Source organism: Protopterus annectens, chromosome 10.part0 (assembly GCF_019279795.1).
Source record: "Protopterus annectens isolate FY-2018-M chromosome 10.part0, PAN1.0, whole genome shotgun sequence".
Classification (NCBI taxonomy): domain Eukaryota; kingdom Metazoa; phylum Chordata; order Ceratodontiformes; family Protopteridae; genus Protopterus; species Protopterus annectens.
The window spans coordinates 1,571,091,039-1,571,106,148 of NC_056744.1; positions in this window are offsets into that span (position 1 = coordinate 1,571,091,039).

Sequence of the window (15,110 nt, forward strand, 5' to 3'; positions counted from 1 at the left end):
TACCAAGAGTGTAACTTCTGGTTTCGTGTCTGCTAAATAGAGCTCCAAGCTCAATAAAGCTAGGTCTAATATTTCATTTTCTTCACTGTCACTAACTTCTTGCACTTCCTCTATCTCTTCTGTCACATCCTCTACTCCCTCTATCACATTCTCATTTGTCCTTTCTTCGCTATCCCCTTCTAGTGACTCCTGACTACCATATAGTCAGTCCTCACCCTCCTTGTCTTCCGTGGTTGCCTTCTTATTTTTCCTGCAATCCTTCGCCAAGTGTCCCTTTTTACCGCATTTGAAACATTCGCCCCTTTTCTTTCGCCCTTCAAAGTCCTCTGATCATTGATCAGATTGTTTGTTTCCCTGTGCATTTTTCTTACCCTTTTTCCCAGACTGTACTACATAAACTTCTGCTCCATCTTCTACAGAAAATACTTGAGATTTCTTTTTCTTTTTGCTATTAAAATGCCTTTCGGCATGCCTAGCATATTCAAGTAATGACTGTAACCTGCTTGTACGATGGTCTACCATGTGTTTTGTAATAAAACTGCTTATGGGTGCAATACTGCCTTTTAAAAATGCATTCTTTAACTGCTGTTCATATGGGGAATCTTGTGTTTGATCTTCAGGAACCTGCATTCCACAGTGGTTATTAAAACATTCTAATAATCTGGCATAATACCGGTCAATAGTTTCACCTTCTTGTTGGATGCATTGATTAATGCAAGTCCAGTCTGCCCTAGGCTTCCATTTTTCAGATATGCGGTCTGTAAGACCTTTTACTCTGTTGTCTAATTCTGCGCTGCTATGTGGGAGGGGTCTGTGTGCAGCATCACAGGGATTCCAGTTGCCACTAATCATGTGCCAATCTGGCCCCAAAATTTCTCTAACTACTTTTTCTACCTATTCTCCATTTAAGTTATAACTCAGCCTCATTCCTTGTAAATCTGAGAATTTTCTAAAATTAACTTTTGGATGGGGAATTCCCTCAGTGGCTTTCCGGATATCTTCCAGAGTCCAAAGTCTATACACTAAAATAGTTGGGTCCTGATTATCTTGTCCTGCCTGAGGATTGGGTACTTCTGTGAGTGGGCATATTTCTTCTTCACTCATAGATCGTGAATTCTTAACCATTTGATATAATTCAATGCCTTCATTTGAGTAACCTGCCCTTGTTCAAGACCTGGTCCCAATGGGATCTCTAATAAATGGTTTTATTTTTACAATGTCTCTATTTTCAGTGACAACAGGATATCGCGGGGGTGGACTAACCTGTTCACTTGCTTCATATTCTGGTAAGGGAGGTGGAGGGGCTGATGCTATTACTAAGTTATTGTCCTCCTTATCCAAAAACATTGTTTTTGAATTGTTGTTTTTTTGTTCCCTACGGTTTACTTCCTCAATCCACCTGTGTGCCTGAGGAATTCCTAATTTGCATTGCTTTTTTACCCGACCTTTGGAATCGGTTTTGAGCTGTTTGACAAGTTTGATAGGTGAGGATTTTTCTAATTTTCCGTCAAATTCATATTTATTAACCCATTTTGAATAATATTTAATATTGTCGGCACGCTGTGACTGCATGTATTTTGCATCTTCTGTTAATGGCAGATTTTGGCGTCTTTTTGTGCAATTATTACCCATTTTGTTCTACCTTTTGATCATTATGTAACTTCTCTTATTATTAACGTGGTACCACGGATTTTGTTATAGTCTCTTCAGAATGACTGCCTACTTATTCTGTTTCTCCTGATCTATGACAAGACAGTAATGCAGAATGACTGCCTACTTATTCTGTTTCTCCTGATCTATGACAAGACAGTAATCTTTTCTGTCCCTGACTTGTAAAATACAGTCCTGACAAAAACAATACAAATCTAGTCCCTGATCTAAAACAGAAAGCAGAAAAAAGTAGATTCACCTTACCTGAGCCCACGTGATTGATCACCAATTCAGAGACTCGTCCTTCAGTCGCAGATCAGAAAGTGGCTGGCCTCTTTTGTATGACATTTCAGTCGGAGGGCTTTTCAAATAAGAATAACCGATTTGGTTTCTTCCCCGTATGGTTTCAACCACCTGGCCCGTCTGATCCGAGGTGAAGAGAGGGTTCCAGTCCGAAGGACCAATCTGTCAAAGGAAAAAACTTCAAAGACCAATTCACGTAAGGTTCAAGTATGGCACCCTTTATTACTTGCAGCAAGGAGACAAAGCATGCAAATACAGGATTTGTCTGAATTACTAGTGAGCAGTATGCTGTTTTTATACAGTTCTATGAAATGTTCCTATTCTATTGCTGACGTAGTTAGACACAGCTTTCTGTATTACTCTACAGAAAATGTTATTTAGATTTCCTGCTGACATGTTCAGATTTAAAACTCACTATGTGTTATATAGAAAATGTTACTTAAATTTCCTGCTGACATGACTGGATTATTGTTGATTTACAAAAACATTTGAGAAAAACAACCTGGCCTTGGGGCTTATTTTTAGCCCACTACAATCTTTCTATTCTTCAGTTGTGCAGTTCTAATATATATGTGTTACATTTTACATAGATTCAAGGTACATTTCTAGCTTAGGTACAAGTAATGCTGACTACGGTTTATACTTTCAAGCAGCCTTTGTTTTCATTATCAATAGCTTCAGCAGCTGTGTACTTTCTCATGGCATAAGCAGAAAATCAATAACTCTTTGTTAAGTCTCATGACACTAGTAGAAACACTTCTTATTATTTTCATGACATTAGCAGAAATCAAATGCTTCTTGTTAATTTCCATGGCATAAGCAGATCATAGCTGCGCATATTTTCATGACATAAGCAGGATTGGAATGTCTCTAGTAGCTGTGCAGATTCATGCAGTGTGAACAGAATAAATGTATTAACCCTTTTAAACCTCAAATGCACTAAGCATGCATATTACTAATACATATTTTTCTAACAGAGGTTATAGAAGGTACACGCTAAACAACTTTAACAAAGCTAGATAAACCAGTACTCTAAACACACAAAATTCTAAAATTCTACTATAGATAGCTAGATAGATAGATAGACAGACAGATATATAAGTAAAGTCCAAGAGAAAGTCAAAAAGCATAGTGCCAGTGGAAATCTAAGTCAATTGGAGAGAGAAAGAGAAACACAAATTTTAATATTAATAAGATTAAGGACTAACTAATTTACAAGAAATTAGTAAAGAAATTGTACTCTCAACTGCTCAAGTGTTTTTGATCCATCTTGCTCATAGGTTCTTAGGTGGGTACTAGGCTATCGGCCCAAGGGCCTATATAAGCCTAGCCAACAAGGTTCCCTGGCTTATGCCACCCAAGAAAGTTATTTTCCTGTGCCACTGTCGAGCAGAGACACAAAAGTGATCCCCGGGGTGTATTTCCTATTTCCCATCCACTCATCAAGATTTTTCTTGATGAGTGCTAATGAAGAACTTTGCTTGACATAGATGGGTAGCCTGTTCCAGAGTATGGGAAGTCTCTGGGACAGGAATCTATCCCTCCAGCATGTCCTATTTATTGTGGTGAAGTTTAGGTCCCTAGAGCATGTAGCTTGGAGGGATTGGGATTTCTTTACGTGTAGCATGTCCAACAGCTCTGGGTTTGACATAGCTTTATATGTTAGGCAGGGATCACCTCGGAATAGGCGATATGCTACGGAGTAAAGCTGGAGTTTTTTGAGGTGGTCAGTGTAGGGCATTTGTTTGAGGCCAGTAATCCTCTTTGTGAGGTACTTCTGTGGCATTTCCAGCTGCTGCAGATGTCTTGTGAGGTACATTCCAAAAGGGGGGTTGTACTCTATAATGGGTCTAATGAGTGTCGAGTGGAGGGGAACAATGACCTCTTTTTTCCTGGATGAAAACCCTTTTATGATGAGGTGTGCCATGTATAAGGACTTCCTGACTACTGTGGCGATGTGACTATCAAAGGAGAGACTACTGTCCACCTGGGTCCCAATGTCTCATCACACATTCGGTGTTAAGTAGATTGCTGCCTATGTGGTAGCTCATGGGTACAGAGTTTTTACCAAAGGGGGTGACACTGCACTTTTTGGCATTGAGCTTGAGGCCATGGCTCTGACACCAGGTATCTGTCTCAGCGAGGCCCTTCTGAAGGATGTCCACATCATTTGGGGACTTGACTATGGCTCCTAGTTTGCAGTCATCTGCGAACTTCATTAGCCAGAGGCCTTCTGTGTTAGCCTGCACTTCAGAGAAGTAGATACCAAACAGGAGAAGTCCCAGGATGGAACCCTGTGGTACTCCACTTGTCACTGCTTTGAGGTCAGATTTGGAGTCTGCAAATTTTACAGTGTGGGTTCTGTCAGTGAGCCAGTTGGCAACCCATCTTGTGACATAGGGACTTATACCTAGTTTAGTGAGTTTAGCTATAATTCCAGAATGGGGGATGGTGTCGAAAGCCTTGGCAAGGTCAAGATAGGCTGTGTGAATCACCTTACCCTCATCTATGGCTTTGGTGACTGCCTCAAATAAGTCAATCAGGTTCAGGAGGCATGATCTGCCTTTCACAAACCCGAACTGGGTGGGATCCAGAGTTTGGAGGTTACCAATGTCTTTCTTTATGAGTTCCATGATGATACGTTCCATGGCTTTGCAGACCAGGCTCATCAGGCTAATAGGTCGATAGTTCCCGGGATCAGTGGTGGCTCCCCCTTTGTGGAGTGGGATAACTGTTGCTGTGCGCCAATCAATGGGCACAAAGCCTGAGGCGAGGCTATTATCTAACATGGCGCTTAAGTGGGGAGTCAGTTCATTCTGAAGTTCGTGTAAAATGCAGCCTGGGATGTTGTCCGGTCCCATGGATGTTGTGTTTTTGGCTTTAGAGAGTGCAGATTTTACCTGTGTAGTTGTGATTACAGGGACTCTGCATTCTTCCTGTATAGATATGGGCCCTTTACGGAGTGGGGGGGCAGGGTAAAGTTAGCACTGAACCTATCTGCCAGGATGTTGGCAATATCAGTTGGTTCTGTAATTTTCATGCCGTTGTGCTGTAACTCAGAGCAGATCTGGGTGTTGCCATCGAGATTCTTGACATAGCTATAGAATGCTTTGTGGTTGTCCTTAGAATTAGTGGCGATTTTGTTTTTGTAGCTAGCTTTGGAGGATCTTATAAGGGATCTCAGCTTCTTACAGAGGCTGACCAGGGAGCTCCTCCACTCATGGGATTTTACTCTCTTTTGCAACAGTTTATTCCTTCTGTTGTACAGTTTATTTATGGCAGGGGATGACCAGATTGTCTTTCTTTCTTTGGAGGATAGCGTCTTGGTTCTGTTTGGGATAGCACGATCCATGCACTCGTGTAAGTGCTTATAGAGTGCATTTGTGTAGGATTCAGCAGTTGTAACTGTATTGTCCATCTGCATGGGTGTCATGAAGTTCACCACTTGTGTCTTAAGAAGCATGAAGTTGGCTTTGAAGAAATTTTATACAGTGGCTTCCTTAATTGGGGGTCAGGGCGGGATGTGGATCTCAAGGGTGATTAGCTTACGGTCGGATCGGACCAATGAGGAGTTGGCTTCAGGTGTGGAACACCAGTCACTCATGTTGGTAATGACTAGGTCTAGGATATTATTACCCCTGGTGGGGGTGTGGATAATTTGATCCAGGGCATTGGAGTTTATGAATTCCAGAAAGCATTGAGCTAAGGAGTTGGTACACGAGTAGTTTTCTCAGTTAATGGTGGGGTAGTTGAAGTCACCCATTATTATGGTGTTTGGTTGAACCCTAATATTTTCCAGTACATCAAGAAAAGAGGAGTGGGAATCCTGGGGCATGGTGGGGGATCTGTAGCAAGCTACAATTTGGATTGCAGTTTTGCCCAGAGTTAGTTGCACTTGGATAACCTCGGATGCATTATGCTGAAACTAGCCTGGAGGTGTGGATATCCTTAATGAATATGGACACACCTCTGCCTTTGATGTTTCGGTCCAAGTTACATGGCTGAAAAGTGTGGTATGAGTTATAGCCTGGTAGTGCAGGGGTGCTCTCTGGAGCCTTGAACCAGGTCTCAGTCACTGCACAGATATCGATGCTCTCCATTTTAAGGAGTGCCTCGAGTGAGTGCATTTTGAGATTTAAACTTCTAGCATTGAGTAGCATTACCCTCAGTTTTTGCTTGCCTGTTCCTGTTACGGTGGTGAATTTGTTATTTGAACCTTGCCTAAAAAAGGCACTATAGGGGCAGCAACAATCTTAGCCAGTATCCGGAATCCTAGGGGGCAACAGGTGCAGGCCATCTGTGGCAAAGCATCGTGGTCTGTTGACCATGTCATCCCAAGCAGACAGATACTGGATCCCCTTAGAATGACACCAGAAGCTTAGCCAATTGTTGAAGTCAATCATTTTGTCCTTGTACTGCAGTATCATTCTGGGAAACGGCAGAATGTTACTCAGAGCTAGGGGGCTAGGGTCATACCTGCTTGGGCTACAAGATTGAAGAGCTCTTCCATGTCTCTTTTCGTATAGTCCAGGGTGGTACATCTCAGGTCATTCACACCAACATGGGCAATGACAGAGTCATATTTGTACTTTGGAGTGACCTGAGTGCGTGGGTTATGTGGTGGATCCTGGCACCTAACAGGCAGCTGACAGTAAACTTCTCCTTGTTTAGCCTGGTGAGTATGACATCAGTATGCCTGACTATAGAGTCACCTATGACTAGTGTGTTGGGTACGTTGTTTTGCCTTATTGGCTGTGGTTGAGTGGCACCCTGAGTCTGTGGGCTATGTGTCATTTGGGTTGTGTTGGGGGATGGAGTTTGCTTGCATTTCTGCTTTGGAGGTCTCTGTTGCTTATTCAGATTTTTATTGAGAGCCTCCGCAAATGTTTTTGTGTTACTATGTGTGGATTTTGGTGGTGTAGATTTAGTGAGACTATGTTATGAGTGTTGTGTGGTGCAAATGTTTATCTTTTCCTCATGACTGTCAAGTTCAGTCTTGGTTGGAGAGAGCTTTACCTCCAGTTTGGCCAGATAAGTGCATCTCTCACAGGTTGTAGTGTTGGGCGGTAGGAGGAGAGGGATGTCTGTGTACATGAGGCAATTTCTACATTGCCTCAAGATGCCCAGATTAATCAGATAGACAGGAGAGAACACTGGGAGCTGACCCTTGGACATGCCTGAATAAAAAACTATTTTCCTCTAGATATGTAAGGAAAGTGAGTACAAGGGCTGTTTTTCTCTAAGCAAGTGAGAAAAGTAAGTACAGAAACTGTTTTCCTCTAGGAAGGTTGAGTGCTATAGTAATTAGTAGCTTATTTAGTGCTTACAAGTTCTGAACAAGTGCTGAGCACGAATAAGCAAATTTAAGTGCTAAAACTAAGACTCTGTATCTGCACTAGACGAGTTACAGGACAGAAACAAGTGCAAATGCAGGCTTTCAAATCAGAAAGTTGAGAGAGATGGAAGAGATTGCCCAAATGGCCAATAACTACAATTTCTGGGCCAGAACTACTCCTTATGTGCTAGACAGGTTACCTAGTGCTTACCACTCCCACTGATAAGCTAGAAGGCTTCCCTCCAACACAGAAAGGCTTGGGGACTCAGAAGCTTACATACAGTCCTGGATACAGCAACAGGTTGGGAGGGTGGCTTAATGGCTAAGGTGTTTGCCTTACAAACCCAAAGTGTAGGGTTTGAGTCTCACAAGGGATAATTGGCTAGGCTTAAAATGTCTCACAAGGGCAGTTAGCTTAGTAATGAACTATGAACCTATGGAACACTAATTACAGGAAAGGTAGGAAACAAGCTTACATTTTTTTGTGATGATGATGATGATGACAAATGAGATCTGAGGAGATGGGGGTGGAATACAGCATTATGGGTAGAGGAAGGAGCTTGAGATTTGAATCCAAAGTCTTGTAAATGTGGCTGAGTCGGATCTGAGGATTGGATCCAAGACCCATTACTGAGGAAGAATGAAAAGGACAACATCAGATCTCATTAATTATGTAAGATGTAAATGGGACTTAACATAGTTGGTCTTACTTTCAGTTATACCTGACTCATAGGTAGCTACAAAGGTAATGTAGCACCTGCTAGCATTGCTGTGGTGTTTCTTTCCTTATAGACCTATTTTATTATTAATCTCTGGAAGTTTATGTGTATATGCTTAAATTAATGCTTTTAGGAAAAAATGTGTGCAATACAAAAATGTGTGTGACTTACTGGAGAGGGCGTAGGATTTACCTGTATGCATACAGACGGGTACAGCTGCATCATTAACAAGCCATGATTCCATATATACACTTGTACAAAAAATTTATAAAGAGCACCACTGAACAGTTGAACAAATTGAATACAGACGCACTAACAAAATATCCATATATATTGCTGGTGACTCTGTGCAGTCTGTGACATACTTACAGAAACCTGTCAATTTTGACTGTATCCATATGTTGCTATGTAGTATGCAGTTGTAGTCATGTTATCCATGTTTATGTCTGTTTACCGTGTACTGTCTGTGGTATGCTTATGGATAGGGAGGCTTTCTGATAGTTTTTGTAAGTTGTTCAATAGCTACTGCATAGATACTTTCTAAGAGTAATATAGTAGTAGTTATGACTAATTTGCCTCTCATACAGATGAGATGAGGATAGCATTCACTGCTTACTATTGATTGTGTTGATATAAGATATTCATGATAACAGTTCATGTAACTATGACTGCTATTTTTCCAGAAGTTGTCTATTTAGGCTCATGTTGCATAAGATCTATTGACAATACAGGATGTGTCTGACAGCCATCCATCATTATTGTTTTACACATATGTTCTGAGTAATATGTTAATGTGAAGTGTATGCAGAATGCAAGCATCATGAGTCACAATGGTATTGTACTTGGCCTTCCACTGTTGTGATTCCCACTGTAATAGGTTCAAATCCTATCTCCAACCTCTGCAGATACCATAAATTATGATGTTGATCCATGCCTTATGCATTCAGACATTGTTTTCATACTACACATGTTGTTTCATATGTCACAATACTATGCAGAACAGGAACTATTTCATATAATTTTGCAGTGCACAGGAGTGTGGAAGGGGCAAACTGACTTAAGCTGTCAACATAATCATTGCCATATGAGATAGTCCACATTAATATAATCATGAGCATATAACTGCCTTCCAGATGACAAACAGACCTAGGAGTGAAATTGTTTCAGCACAGAAAAATGAAATGATACCAGATGATCTGCACCAGCATGGACAGAGACTTCGTGGACAGGCAGGAAGTACAGTTTGAAGGAATGAAATGTGGAATGACTTTAGCAGCATGGTTAATGCTGTGGGAAGTCAAATAGATCCCAGGAGGCCTGTTGCTGATTGTGCACTGACATGATCCTTCATGCAGCCAGTATGACACTATGCACCACTAGCATGACAGGAGACAGAGACAATGACAGGTAATGGTCACAGAAAGAGTTCATGGAGACACTCACCTGTCATGCTTGCTGCTGTGTAGAAGTGGATGGACCTGTACAAGTGAATTTAGACATTAAATATGTTGGTTGTAGAGTTATGTATGTACGGAAATTGTACTGCAACATATCATTACACTTATGTTGGTTGTTGTCAGCATGCATTACAACCAACTCTTTCTGTGACCATTACCTGTCATTGTCTCTGCCTCCTGTCTTGCCAGTTGTGTATAGTGTCATACTGATATTTTCCTGACATTGTAACATATAGGAACATATTCTGGAGATATGAGCTGTGCAGGTGCACCTATGGACAGACCAGGAATGGTTTCCCATATTCATAGCCTGTAACACTGTTTAGCACAACTGCGTTGCATGAAATTAATGTTGCTATTTTTTATACACAGGGACATCTGGCTAATATGTGCACAGTACATCAAGTGAGTATCACCATATCCTGTTAGTGTGTTGTATATGTCACCATGCTCCTATACCTGCATACATGAGTGTGTTTGCTTTGTCTGTATTTTTCCACTGCAGGATTTACATTACTACATAAACCTCACCACACAGGGAGGGTGTAACTGGTATGCTAGTTCGTCTGTTTCCTACATGTCATTGCTGTTACTCTTATTGCTGTCCTCCATTAATACTGTGTCCTTCTATTCCTGCATAGGACAGCCATTATTGGCACATCAGTCATGACCAACTAGTATGTGCATATATTACCTGCCGTGTGTTGTACCTCTGCTGGAATGGTACATGCTGATAAGTATGTGCTCACTAATACTGTATGTGTATATATTACCTACTGTGTGTCTACTGTGTGTTTTACCTCTGTTAGAGTGGTACATGTTGGTAAGTATGTGCTCACTAATGCTGTATGTGTATATATTACCTACTGTGTGTTGTACCTCTGTTAGAATGGTACATGCTGGTAAGTATGTGCTCACTAATACTGTATGTGTATATATTACCTACTGTGTGTCTACTGTGTGTTGTACCTCTGTTAGAGTGGTACATGTTGGTAAGTATGTGCTCACTAATGCTGTATGTGTATATATTACCTACTGTGTGTTGTACCTCTGTTAGAGTGGTACATGTTGGTAAGTATGTGCTCACTAATGCTGTATGTGTATATATTACCTACTGTGTGTTGTACCTCTGTTAGAGTGGTACATGCCGACAAGCCTCTGCTTACTCATACTGTGTTTATCCCTTTTTTCCCCTACAACAATTGCATTTCAGCCCTTTCTTTCATTACTAGATTCTGGGTCTATATTACTAGAGTGAAACTCCTTTTGAGCGAATACCAAAACACCAACACGAATTGTACGAACCGCAAGAATACCGAATGCACTAAACAACAAAATTTTAAATCTGGAACTGTCATAGTCGGCCAACCCCACCAGCCGCTATATACTACCTACCCAAACAAAATAAATAAACCACATACATACACAAACCAAACCCTACTTCTAACCCTAAAGTAAAGCACCAAAACCCTACTTCTAACCCTACACTAAACCCCACATACACAACTATCTATGCACTATCCTTAACCCCTCCTTAACCCTAAGGTCCATAACTACTGCACACTTCCCCTACGAAAATATAAACAAACAAAATAAATAATCCACATACATACATTTACCAAAACCCTACTCCTAACCCTACAGTAAATCTTACATACATTAACTATCTATGCACTTTCCTTAACTTGCACCCTAACCCTAAGGTCCATAACTATTGCACACTTACCTTATGGAGCTATACCACAGATGGGCCAACCATGGTAATTCAACATTTTCAAATTTGTGGTTTTGTACTTTCGCTGTAATGCCGGTTCGTGCAATACGTGTCAACGTTTACGGATTCACTTAAATGGACTTTCGCTCTTGTAATACGGAACCCTAGATTCTCATAGGGACATGTCAGGTGTGTTTTACTTTGTTATTCCTCACATATGTCATATTTGTTGCATATGTAACATTATTGTCAACACTCTGTTATTATAGATTCTGTGGGGCCACACTCAGACATGACCACCTGTTAAGTCCTTAGCGTCTGTAGCTTTGTAGTGATAAAGTTGTGACATATGTCAGTAATGATATCCAGCATGTAATATAAGCATGTTTATCTGACCTGTATCATCTGTCTCTTCTTTTAGCATGTCCACTCTTTTCATCCTACATTAGGCCATCCACAGATCCCAAGGTGGGATATGATGTGTCTCATTATGGTAGCATGCCCCGTGGCACAAGGTCATAGATATGGTGATACAGTCTGGCTCAGATAATGACAGTCATTTGGATAAGGCTGTAGCCACAGATGTAGAGGAAACATGTCCAGCCATTCTGACAGTGTGGGGTCATCAGAAAGTAGACAGGACGAAGGCTGGGGATCACAGTCCCATGTTGAGTCTGCTGTCTGGTGGTGATGTTGACACTTCCCCCCAACACAGTGGTGCTGCCCAACGCAGTAGATGTAGGTGTATGGCTGGCATGCATGGGCACATTTCAGAGGATGTCTGTTTACTCCTACAGGCAAATGAATGTGGCCAGTGATGTTGTGGATCTGATATTTGTGCACTTGCCCATGCCATGGATAATATTTTACACCAGCTGTGTGTGCTGTGTGAAGGAGAAGAGTGCAAGACATGGTAAGGTCATGGTGGAACAGAATGAAAGCATGTTATCAGTGGCACAGTCCACTGAATCCCTGGTCACAGTAGTACTGCAGCAGTGCCATAGTACAAGTGGGGTTCAGCATGCCCTGACTATGCTTAGCCGGGTGCCACACAGGAGAGGAAGCCCCCACTCAGTAGACCAACCCCTGCCCATTGGGCATCGATGCCTGTGCTGCAGCATGCACACACATCTGCCGCTGGCCAATTTGATGTTGACCCAAGGGTCATAAGCAGTCAACCTGCACTCATGCTCCTTCCCACAGTGTGTCTTCACATGCAGGTGTCACCCCTTAAGTCTTCTCTGTGGAACAACATGTGCTAGTGTTTCCATATGTGGAAGGGGCAGCCAAGACCGCTGTGTGAGCTTTGAGTGTGGGCACCCTAGACTATATTAGAGTAACACTGACAGTTGATCCAGTATGTCCTGTAGTGTCAGCACCACCTCATGGTGATGATGGTTGCTGTGCAGTCCACTGATGATGCCATCTGTCTGTGGTTGTTGTGAAGTCTGATGCCATTGGAGTCTATCACATTTACTGGCCAGAGATGACCCCATTCAGTACGTGATACTTTACATTGCTATTGTGATATTGACAACAGTTGTGGAGTATGTCCTGACTTGCTTTCCTGTCTGCATCATTTGATAGTAGAGACTTAGGAATGGGGTTAACAGAGGTATGTTCTTTGTTGTCTGCCATACACACATAACACCACTGTGAGTCTGTATGCATACCTGTCTAACTTGCAGTCTGAGCTGATGGTCCATGCTGTGATACATTTGTATATGTTCATACTGTAATATTTACAATTATGCTGTTATGTCTGATGCTCAGTTTGTACATCTATCGGGTAATTGCCATTAGATGCAATCTGTGCTGCTGTGGTGGAGAAGCACCTGAACATCAATGTTTAATGTGTATTTTTGTACATGTGGCTTGCCATGAGTAAAAAATGGGTGTCAGATGCTGCCGTGTTGCCTAAGCCTGTCTTGTGGTCGCATCCTCAATCACCATGTTTGTTTCTTCTGCCCTCTGTGTTCTCCTGCTCCTCCTTTGATAGCTGTGTAAAATCATCTTCAGTCATCTGGGGTTCTTGGGGTAGTTCACCCACACCTGCAGCAGGAACACTACCATGTTTTGCTGTTAACATGTTGAGTAGCATGACACACACAGTAATCATCTGTGTTGACTTTTCAGGTCAGTGCACCCCTGAATGTGTCCAGACATTGGAACCTGGCTTTCAGTACACCAAACACATTCTCTACAGTGTTTCATGTTGTGGTGTGTTCTGTATTGTAGACTTCCTCTGCAATGTTGGAAGGTTCTCTGTACAGGGTCATTAGCCATGACTGAAGTGGGGACTGTTGTGGGGAGGGGAAACACATATGTTATCATCATTCATAAGGCTGACATGGATGTATTTAGCTTGCATCCTAGCTGTGTGTTCCTGTACTTGCCCAGTAGTAGTCCCTCAGGTATTTTGTCTTGATGGAATGAAGCCCTCAGACCACATTTCCTCCATATGGCAACATCATGGACACTCCCAGGGTGTGTCACCATGATAATTGTTATGCTGCCATCTGCTGTACACACCATCTGGTAGTTCAGAGATGGCCACTCCTTTCTATTGATACATTGTTCTGATTCTGGTTGCAGGGGGGTTTTAATAAGGATGCAGGTGCAGTCTATTGCACCAAGACCATGGGAGAAGTTGGCAATGTTATAGAACTGGTGCATGACATTTTGATGTTCCATGGGTATAGATAAAAGGTATATGTGTTCATCTACCTTGGTGCACATTTTTGCCAGGAACTATGCACGGATGAGACTGGCAGCTGTCTGTGACACTCCTACAACATCTCCCTTATGTTGTTGGAATGTCCTGGAACCAGTACACCTAGGCAGAGACAGACTATTGTTTTGAGAGTTATGAGGTTGCCTCACAATGTATGCATAGACATGCGTGAGGAGTACATGTTGCACAGCCTGCACCAGCTGTTCATCTAAGCAGTATGTGTCAATAATTTCTTGATCTCACAGTTAGCTTAGTTGTAGCCTGGCAGTCTGTCTAGCTGGCTGCCTTCCTAGATGCACAGCCAGATCCTTCTCCATGGCTTGCAGTACCGCAGCCTGTTGCATTTTTTTATTTCAATATTGTTATGGATTCTGTAGTATTCCATGGGAGTAGCTTCCTTTTCTTGTGTCTCAGTATGGCATTTGCTGAGGATTTTGGAAACAGAGTCAGTGTTCCACTTTGTCGCATTTAAGTTGTGTTGGATACACACAATATGTTTTGGAATCCAACAGGCATGTACAGGGTCTGTAATTATCCTACTGTGAATAAATAAGTACTCAGACTGATTCCAGCATGACTTCTAAAATAGTGTCTGCAGCTGGTGCTCTGAAGTCTGAAGGTGCCTTTGGCATGCAGTACTGTCCACAACTAGCTTTTGGAATCCCTGAATCTGGTCTGAAGATAGGGACATTCCTCCAAAATAGGGACAGTTGAGAGGTCTTTTTCCCATCATGTCTAAATTACTCCAGCCAAATCTATGACATATTTTCCACTGGCAGATGAAAAATGCAATGCATATAAATGTCAAGAAGCCAATATAAACCATAACTTTTGAAAATGCAAATTTGTTAGACCCTTTGGAAGTTTCGTTATTTATGAAAAAAATTAAATGATATAAACTATGGGATGGATTCATTAACAGCTACATGAAGTGTAGCTATTGTTTTGGCAGCTCACAGCTCCGTGAACATTTTAGGATGCTATTTGGTATTTATTAAATGGCTCTACATGAAGTGTAGCGCTGCCAAACACAGAAAAATGGCAGAATATGCTGATGACAACATAAAGGGATGAAGTACATGTTAATTAACCAATTCAATATGGCAGAGCTATTCAAGATGCCATAAAGCAATCATGTACACTCAGTATAGGCTTTTGCCCTGTACACCAAAACTCTTTGGAATACAGCATGATTACA